Genomic DNA, 11,140 nt, shown 5'->3' with positions numbered 1-11,140 from the left:
TTGTTGCATAAAATCATTCAGTTTAACCATTTCTTAATCTGTAAAGTTTTTACTCCTCTGACAATTTGCCTATTATAGAAATAGTTTATGAACCAGTTAAGAAAAGTCCATTAAAGATGGTAACGATAACCCTATATGCAAAACAGAAAAAGAGACACAGATGTACAGAACAGACTTTTGGACTCTGTGGGAGAAGGCGAGGGTGGGATATTCTGAGAGAATAGCATTGAAACAAGTATACTATCAAGGGTGAAACAGATCACCAGCCCAGGTTGGATGCATGAGACAAGTGCTCAGGGCTGGTGCACTGGGAAGACCCAGAGGGATGGGATGGGGAGGGAGGCGGGAGGGGGGATCGGGATGGGGAACACATGTAAATCCATGGCTGATTCATGTCAATGTATGGCAAAAACCACTACAATATTGTAAAGTAATTAGCCTCCAACTAATAAAAATAAATGAAAAAAAAAGAAGATCAAATAGCAGATGTCAAGACATCAGACATATGTTTTTAAAAATACAATAAATAAATATTTTTATTTATAAAAGTTTTCCCTATTTTTCTTTAATTGGAGAAGGAAATGGCAACCCACTCCAGTACTCTTGCCTGGAAAACCCCATGGACGGAGGAGCCTGGTAGGCTACAGTCCATGGGGTCGCAAAGAGTCGTACACGACTGAGCAACTTCACTTTTCTCCCTATTTTTCTTTAATAACTCCTTCAAATATATTCTAAATTAAAAGCAAGCACTTTTCAAATGGTTTATTTTTGCTTCTTTTTAGCTTAATTCTGTATCACTTTTTATTCTCCTTTATCTAATTATATGTCTATGATGGTGTCACTCTTCTACAATGAAGCATATTTGGAGAGGTCTTTTGAATGATGGAGGCATGAAAATTTCAAAGATCTTCATTAAATTCAGCTAAAGGCAGGGGAAAAAAACTATGGGCCATGATCCTCAAAGCCCAACTGGTCTCATGTATTCTAAATTTAATTCTCATCCCATGACTTCATCACTTTTTACTCTTTAAAAGTATCCTGTTCATAAACTCAGTCATCTTATTAAGATCTGGAAAACATTTTTCATACTTAGCTGCACTCCTTAAACACTTTCTTTTTGTCTATAAAAACTGGCACCTCCTCAGTCCTAAAAAGGAAAATTCATTTCTAAAGAAGATTTCAGTGGCAAATTCAACCACTTTAAGTATTATGTTACCAATATCTTAAAACTTTTTTTAATTTAAATTGCATTCTGAATCATTTAAGGCCCTAAATTACTAAGGAGAACAACAGTATAGCATGCTTTTTTCCAGAATACATGTTGTACTTGTCGGGTCTTGTGATACTGTATGTATATGGAAACCCCTAATTCACTGCTTATTAGCCAGGCTGTCATTGACAGTCTTTTATCCAGGCTGTCATTCTCTGTCCTTGTTTCCAATGGTCTTTGGTGAGTAACTTAATTGAAAGTCTGCCCTTGTATGTACTCTGCCCTTCATGTGTACCGATAGGAGCATTCTGGAATGAACCAAATGCACTATCTTATGGCAGGCCTGCAACTTCTTTCCTCTCTTCATAGCTGTACAGAGATAAAGCAACTAATATTTTGAGTGACCTTCTGCGCTTACAGTTCCCATCTGTTGTGGCCTGAAATTACCATCTAAGTTCTTGCCATGTGAGGATCAGCAGGGTGCCCCTTGATCTGTCAACCAAGCACGAGCAGTTACACAAATAGCACACAATTTCAAAGGCAGACAGACTGGTAGAATCGGCTCCATTTTCCCATTCTTTTACCATGTTATAAAACTAAGCTGTTCCCGTCTACTGCTCACAGACAGAGGTCTTTTTAAAATTCTAGCAAACCTGATCCCAGGCACTTGCCAACAAAGTCTTAGTCTTGTTAACTGATACTGGTAATGAAGAGCATCTGAAACCAAGCTTCTTATGATCAATAGGTATCTCCACTTTCAGATGAAGTTCTTTTATTTTTCAAATTGATTTTTTTCCTGATTATAATAACGACATTTGTGTATTATGCAAAGTTTGGAAAATACATAAAAGGATAGAGAAGGAATTAGCATTACTCTAAAGCTAATACCTGCAGATAACTAGTTACTAATATTTTACCAATATTATCTTCCAAACTTGAGATTTTATGCTATACATAATTTTTATAACATTATATCATAAACACATTCATGTAAATGAGTATTTTAAAGCATTGTTTTAATGAATGTATATCAACCCATTATCTGAATATACTAATTTTTTTAGTATGTTATTTTATATATTCATTCACTCAATATTGGACATTGTACATTTAGGTTTCCAATTATTCAGAATGATAAATAACTCTGTCAAAATATTCATTGGTCTCTCTAATTAATTCCTTAGGATAGGTACTCATGTTCATCTTTTAAGTTCTTAACAGTCTCTCAGATTGCTTTCCAAGAAAGCTGTAATACTCCCACCTATATGCTAATTTTATAGGTGAAAAATTATATCTTACTATTCCATTTTCTTCTAATTAAAATATGGCTAGTATAGAGAGCATTCTGGATGCAAATCAAGAAGAAAAGAGTAGAATAAGTGGTGACTTTGACTCTTACATTGGTCCAACTATGGACCATGATTTCCACTGCCATCTTCTCTAAGTTCTTGTTTTGTGGCCAAGGAGCTGCAAACAGAGACCTTTCTGTAAGAAGATTTCTTGTAATAAAACCATAATTCACATTTTATTAGCATTCTTCAGCTTATTATCCCTTCACATCTATCATAGATTCTCAAAAAACGCTTCTAAGGATGATGTTCTTATGGAGATACATGCTCCTGGGTTGCTGAGTCCTCCATTTCCCTAGCCTCTCAGACCATGGAAGTATTCTAGGCTGGAAGTAATAGATTAGGGGCTTGATGGTCATCATCAAAAAGTATACAAACAAAAAGGGTGGGGAGGGTGTGGAGAAAAGAGAACCACCCCCCGACACTGTTGGTGGGAATGCAAATTGGTACAGCCACTATGGAGAACAGTATGGAGGTTCCTTAAAAAACTAAAAATAGAACTACTGTATGATCCAGCAATCCCACTCCTGAGCATATATCTAGAGAAAACCATAAGTTGAAAAGATACATGCACCCCAATGTTCATTGCAGCACTACTCACAATAGCCAGAACATGGAAACACCCTAAATGTCCATCAAAAGAAGAACAGATAAAGAAGATGTGGTACATTCTCTATATTCCATATAGAGAATGGAATATTACTCAGCCACAAAAAGGAACAAAATAATGTCATTTGCAGCCACATGGATGGACCTAGAGATTCTCACACTGAATGCAGTCAGAGAAAGACAAATATCATATGATATCACTTTTATGTGGAATCTAAAATATGATACACATGAACCTATTTACAAAATATAAGCAGATTCATAGACACAGAAAACAAACATATGGTGACAAAAGGGAGGGGGGATGGGATAAATGAGAAGTTTGGGATTAACATGTAAACTACTATATATAAAATATATATAAAACAAGGACCTATTGTATAGTATAGGGAACTATATTCAATATCTTGTAATAACCTATAATGGAAGAGAACTAAAAAATAATATACATATATAAAAGAATATATATATATAACTGAATATATATATAATATATATTATATATATAACTAAATCACTGTACTATACACCTGAAACTAACTAACAGCATTGCAAATCAATTATATTTTAATAAAAAAATTTTAAAGATAATATTTGGTGTAATGTATTCTGTAGTCTTGCCTGGAGAATCTCAGGGATGGAGGAGCCTGGTGGGCTGCCGTCTATGGGGTTGCACAGAGTCGGACATGACTGAAGCGACTTAGCAGCAGCAGCAGCAGCACATTCTGTATCATGTGACATGGTAACTAAGTGGCATATATCTAAAAGACAAGATCCAAGACTATGAAAAGCCTGGGGAGTATGTTACATAAAGAATATTTGGGATTTCCCCTCATGGCTCAGTGGTAAATAATCTACCTGCCAGTGCAGCAGACACAGGTTCATTTCCTGATCTGGGAAAAACCCACATGCTTCTGAGCAACTAAACCCATATGCCACAACTATTGAGCCTGTGCTTTAGAGCCCTGGAATGGCAACTACTGAGCCCATGTGCCCTAGAGCTTGTGCTCTGCAACAAGAGAAGCCACCACAATGAAAAGTCCTTGCACTGCAACTGGAGAGTAGCTCCCACTCGCCACAACTAGAGAAAGTCTGTGAGGCAATGAAGACCCAACAGTCAAAAATAAATAAATAAAATATTAAAAAAATAGTTGGAAGTAATTGGGAGATTCAGCATGGAGAAAAGATGACAAAGGGGAAATATAGTATCTTCACATATAAGTTTTAAAAGGTACAATTTATTGGTCTTCTACTGTGAGGAACTGGATCTGGGCTTCCCTGGTGGCTCAGCGGTAAAGAATCTGCCTGCCAATGCCGAAGTCGCAAGTTTGATCCCTGGGTCAGGAAGATCCTCTGGAGAAGGAAATGGCAACTCACTCCAGTATTCTTCCCTGGAAAATCCCATGAACAGAGGAGCCTGTCAGGCTACAGACCTTGTGGCCGCAAGACTCGGACATGACTGGGAGACTAAACAACAAGAACAACGCCATGAGGAACTGAATCTGTTCCTGGTATTCAAGGTGAAATATGTGTAATTGTCTTAACAACTTTGCATGATGACCTTCTCACTCCAGTTTGGATATGAGATAAATAAGGTCAGCTAGGTAGTAAGAGAAAGAGAACTTGAACCCTTGGCTATTCCACTAAATGCTATTTTTTACTATTACATCATATGGAAAAACAGTTTAACTTATTCCACTATATTTTGGGGGATGGAACTTTAATCAATGGTGGAAGTTATAGGAAGATGATTTTAATTCATCTAAGGAGGAACTTTCGGAGAAGGCAATGGCATCCCACTCCAGTACTCTTGCCTGGAAAATCCCATGGATGGAGGAGCCTGGTAGGCTGCAGTCCATGGGGTCGCTAAGAGTCGGACATGACTGAGCGACTTCACTTTCATTTTTCACTTTCATGCATTGGAGAAGGAAATGGCAACCCACGCCAGTGTTCTTGCCTGGAGAATCCCAGGGACGGGGGAGCCTGGTGCCTGCTGTCTATGGGGTCGCACAGAGTCGGACACGGCTGAAGTGACTTAGCAGCAGCAGCAGCAGCAAGGAAGAATTTTACAGTATTAACAGTGATTCAACAATGAATTTGAGAATCTTGAGTGAGGGTCTCTGAAAGTATTTTGGCAGAGAACCATAAGCTGTTGGAGGAAAGACTTTTGTATCTAGTTTGTGGGTTGAACTAGATGACCCTAAGTATCCTTCCAACTCCATGTAGTTGTATGTAGTTTTAGTTTGCTTATTTTCAAAGCTGTATAGTATTTCATTGTGTGAATATACCCCATTGTGTGAATATATTTATCTATTATACTGATGATGGACATTAGGATTGTTTCTAGTTGAAGTTATTAAGACTAATGTTGTTATAAGCATACTTTTATCTCTTTTTAAATTAATTTTATTGTGGTAAAGTAGACATAAAATTTACCATTTTACCCATTTTAAGTGTATTTTATTCACAATGTTGCACAAGTTTCATCATTACCGATTTCCAGAAATTTCTCATCATCCCAAAGAGAAAATCTGTACAGGCATGCCTTATTTTATTACACTTCTCTTTATTGTACTTTGCAGATACTCTGTTTTTTTTGTTTGTTTGTTTACTTTCATACATATATATATAAATTGAAGTTTTGTAGCAACCCTGCATCAAGAGAATCTATTGGTGACATTTTTCCAATAGAATTATTGGAAATTAAGTTATTTAAGAATTATTAAAATTAAGTTATATACATTTTTAGACATAATGCTATTGCACACTTAATAGACTACAGTTTAAACACAACCTTTATATGCACTTGAAAATAAAAAATTTGTGTGACTCACTTTATTATTATATTCTCTTTATTGGAAACAAACCCAGAATATGTTCTGAGGTATGCCTGTACTCATTAAACAATAACTCCTCCCATTCCTTCCTCCTCCCAACCTCTCATAACCTTACTCTACTTTCTGTATCTATGAATTTGCCTAGTCTAGGTACCTCAGATAAGTGGAATCATATAATATTTGTCCTTTTGTGACTGGGTTCTTTCACTTAGGTCTTTTTAAAAGTTCATCCATGTGGTAGCATGTGTCATAACTCCATTCCTAAGCATTCTTATACACATCTTTTGGTGAACACATATTCTTTTCTGTTGGGCTCCACCTAGGAATGGGATTGTTGGGTCATATGTTCCAACATTTTCCCAAGCACAATCTGCTTCACTTCTCCCAACACTTTTTTCCTCCTTATTCTTTTTCCTTGCTTTATGTCCACAATCATTGCAATGCTCTTCCAGTATGAAAAAATCTTCCCATTACTCTGGTTTTCTCTTCAACCTACTAGATCATTGTTGTTGTGGCCTTTGTTGTTTATATGTATGTGTGTGTGTGTGTGTGTGTATATATATATATATATATATATATATATATGGTGGTGTGGTTTAGTCACTGAGTCATGTGGTTTAGTCACTGAGTCGTGTCCGACTCTTGTGACCCCTATGGACAGAGGAGCCTGGCAGGCTACAGTCCATGGGATTCTCCAGGCAAGAATACTGGAGTGGGTTGCCATTTCCTTCTCCAGGGGACCTTCCCGACCCAGGAAATGAACTGGGGTATCCTGCATTGTAGGCGGATTCTTTACCAACTGAGCTACAAGGGAAGCCCATATATATAACAAAAAAATAACACAATGAACATTATATACCCATTACCCAGCTCAAGAAATAAAATACTAGTAGTATCTTGGAGCTCATCTCTAATCACATCCTCCCCCTTCTCCTCCTAGCTCCTCCTCACAGAGATAACTATAATCCTGAATTTTGTGCTAATCATTCCCTTGCTTTTCTCTATATTTGGCCACCTATATATCCCTAAACAACATATTGTTTAGTTTAGCCTATTTATGAATGAGGCAAGGGAGCTGGGGTATTTATAGTGTTGTACTTGTCAGTCATTACTTAAGGGCTGTCCCTAAGGGACATCAATTTCCAGGCCCTGCCGGCTCTGAAAACAGGTGACAGGAAGGCTCTGGCAGCCTGGAGGCAGTCCTCAGACCAAGAGATGCAGGTGATGGCTGTCGGGAGGGAAAGCACACCGGGGGTCAGTGTGCTGCAAATTGTAAAAGAATGGAGTGGACAGAAGTGGAGTCTGCTCTGTCTGTTGACTGCGATAGCTATCTAAGTGAGCCTTCCTGCCTTGGTTTCTCTCCCATACAATTCATTTTCCAGTCACAGTTATTCATTCAAAAACTCAATAAATATTTATTGAATACTTACGACATGCCAGGCATGGTCCTTGCCTGGTGAATCTTACAGTTTAGCAGGGCAGACAGATTCTAGACAAATAATTACAACTGGGATGCACTGTATGAAATAGGAAGTAAGATCACGATATTATGGGATCAGATGGCCAGAGAAAGCCTGCCAGGTTACTTCACTGGAGTCCTGAAGGAGTTGTCTAAACAAAAGAGGGAAGAGGGCAGGGTGGGAGGGTAAGGGATGAGGGTGGAGGGAAAGCATTCTAAGCAGAGGGGACATTTTGTGCCAAATTTCAGAATTGAAAGAGAGCATTTCAAAGAACAGAAAGCACCAAGCTCAATTCCGTGGCTCTCTGGAGGAACATATCTCCAAAATTCTGCCACAAATAAAACTTATGAACTGGTTTGTGGCTAGAATGAGGTTTGAGAAACAACTGGGAAGTTTGAGCCTTCAGATCTGGATTAGGAGAACAGAGCAGATTCCTCAGCTTGAGCAAGGTTTCAGAAACTGCCTTGTCTGTTGAATTAAAAAAGGCATAATCAATGGAAGTAGCACTTTGTATTTATTGGGCTGATTTTTATCTATATTTAAATCTATATATTTTGGCCAGTACCTGAAATGTGGCCTGTCTGAAAGCAGGAAAGATTAATTACCAGATTAATTATTTAGGGCTCTGGTCACTATTCTAATCATTTCTTGATGTGAAACCAAAATGTCTTCCTCTGTTAGAGTCATCATTACCTATCATTGAATGCATTTGGATTTCAACATGAATGTATGGATTTCACATATTTTATGTGCCAAGTCAGGGAATGGAGCCTCACATAAATTTTAATATACTAAATTTCATATCAAAGTCATAGCCTTGCTTAGATTTCAAATGTGTATCTGTATGTGATCTCAGTAGCACCTCAAAGTGCCTCACTCCCTTGACCTACTGCCCGGTCAGTCTGGGCACTTCCCAGCTCTGGGTAAACTTTCTTATCCATTTTCTCACCTTCTCAAAACTCCCAAGTATTGCTTAAGAAAGTCATGTAACCCTAATGATTAGTTACACTTGAAATGCCTTTTATATGATCTCAGGTAAAAGCTATTTAATTCCTTTGTTTGAGTCCTTTATTGCTTTCCTTATATTCATTTTTCCAATCCTATCCTTTCACTTTCTTCAAGCTCCCCCTTATTACTCTCCCATCACCTATCTCAGCTTCTCTTAAAAAAAAAAAAAAAACTTTCCTCTTTTATTAAAGGAAAAATGTCACTTTCCTTTCCAAAAAAGTTAACTTTTCTCTCCTCTTGAATACCGGATTCCATCTTTTCTAGGACCCCAACTCTCTCACTTTTATTTGCAGTTCTCACTTCCCATGGGCCCCTTTCTTTCAGCTTACAGATGTTCTCATTTTTTTATCCTTCCAAAGCATTTTCTCAATCTACAGAACTTCTGAGTGGCTATTGACCTCCCCTCACCTCCATAGCGATTACTGTAAGAATGGTCTACATTCACTTTCTCTGTGTCCACTTCCAATTTACTTTTCAATGCACTTGAAACCCGTGTCACTCAAACCTGTTCCCCCTTGCTGTACTGTTCCCCTATCAATGCCTCACTTCACCACTTGCTGCCTCTGTAGCCTAGTTTCCTCTCATTCTTTAAACCATTTTACTCCTCTGCAGACATAGCACATACCACAGTGGTTCTCAACCTTGGCTGCACATTGGAACTACCTGGGAAACTTTTTAAAAACTCCTAAGCCCCCAGCTGCACCTCAAACCAATTACATTGAAAACTCTGAGAGTGGGACCCAGGTATTAGCAGTTTCCATATCTCCATTTCTGTTACCATTGTGCAGCCAGAGTTGAGAACCCTTGCACTGAGCCTTATCTTTGGCTTCTGTGTCAAAATCCTTTCCTAAAACTCCTGGCAGGGAGGCAGGGTGATGTTGGAACCAGACAAATCTGGCTTTGAATCCTGGTCCCATCATTTATTATTTATGTAACTTTCAGAAAGTTTTTAAATTAATATTTATTCATCTCATTTTTCTCAACTGTGAAGTTCAGTTCAGTTCAGTCACTCAGTCATATCTGACTCTTTGCGACCCCATGGACTGCAGCATGCCAGGCTTCCCTGTCTATCACCAACTCTCAAACTCATGTCCATTGAGTTGGTGATGACGTCAAACCATCTCATCCTCTGTCGTCCCCTTCTCCTCCTGCCTTCAATCTTTCCCAGCATCAGGGTCTTTTCTAAGAAGTCAGTTCTTCCCATCAGGTGGCCAAAGTATTGGAGCTTCAGCTTCAGCATCAGTCCTTCCAATGAATATTCAGGACTGATTTCCTTTAGGATGGACTGGTTTGATCTCCTTGCAGTCCAAGGGACTATCAAGAGTCATCTCCAACATCACCGTTCAAAACTATCAATTCTTTGGTGCTCAGCTTTCTTTATAGTCCAACTCTCACATCCATGGGCTCCCCTGGTGGCTCAGCTGGTAAATAATCCACCTGCAATGTAGGAGATCCCAGTTCGATTCCTAGGTTGGGAAGATCCCCTGGAGAAAGGATAGGCTACCCACTCCAGTATTCCTAGGCTTCCCTGGCGGCTCAGATGGTAAAGAATCCTCCTGCAATGTGGGAGACCTTGGTTCAATCTCTGGGTTGGGAAGATCCCTTGGAGAAGGGAACCACTACCCACTTCAGTATTCTAGCCTGGAGAAGTCCATGGACTGTATAGTCCATGGGATCACAAAGAGTTGGACATGACTGAGTGACTCTCATTTTCACTTTCACTTTCTCACATCTATACATGACTACTGGAAAAACCATAGCTTTGACTAGATGGACCTTTGTCAGCAAAGTAATGTCTCTGCTTTTAAATATGCTGTCTAGGTCAGTCATAGCTCTTCTTCCAAGGAGCAAGTGTGTTTTAATTTCATGGCTACAGTTACCATCTGCAGTGATTTTGGAGCTCCCAAAAATAAAGTGTGTCACTGTTTCCACTGTTTCTCCATCTCTTTGCCAGAAAGTGATGGGACTGGATGCCATGATCTTAGTTTTTAAATGTTGAGTTTTAAGCCAGCTTTTTCATGCTCCTCTTTCACTTTCATCAAAAGGCTCTTTAGTTCCTCTTTGCTTTCTGCCATAAGGGTGGTGTTATCTGTATATCTGAGGTTATTGATATTTCTCCCAGCAATCTTGATTCCAGCTAGTGCTTCATCCAGCCTGGCATTTTGCATGATGTACTCTGCATACGAGTTAAATAAGCAGGGTGACAATATACAGCTTGGCGTACTCCTTCCCCAATTTGGAACCAGTCCATTGTTCCATGTCTGGTTCTAACTGTTGCTTCTTGACCTGCACACAGATTTCTCAGGAGGCAGGTGAAGTGGTCTGGTATTCCCATCTCTTGAAGAATTTTCCAGTTTGTTGTGATCAACACAGACAAAGGCTTTGGTGTAGTCAATAAAGCAGAAATAGATGTTTTTCTGGATGTTCGCAATTTGATCTCTGGTTCCTCTGCTTTTTCTAAATCCAACTTGAACATCTGGAAGTTCACGGTTAATGTACTTTTGAAGCCCAGCTTGGAGAATTTTGAGCATTACTTTTCTAGTGTGTGAGATGAGTGCAATTGTGCAGTAGTTTGAACATTCTTTGGCATTGCCTTTCTTTGAGAGTGGAATGAAAACTGACCTTTTCCAGTCCTGTGGCCACTGCTGAGTTTTCCAAATTTGCTGA

This window comes from Cervus canadensis, chromosome X (genome assembly GCF_019320065.1).
Source record: "Cervus canadensis isolate Bull #8, Minnesota chromosome X, ASM1932006v1, whole genome shotgun sequence".
NCBI lineage: Eukaryota > Metazoa > Chordata > Mammalia > Artiodactyla > Cervidae > Cervus > Cervus canadensis.
This window is presented reverse-complemented; position numbering follows the sequence as displayed.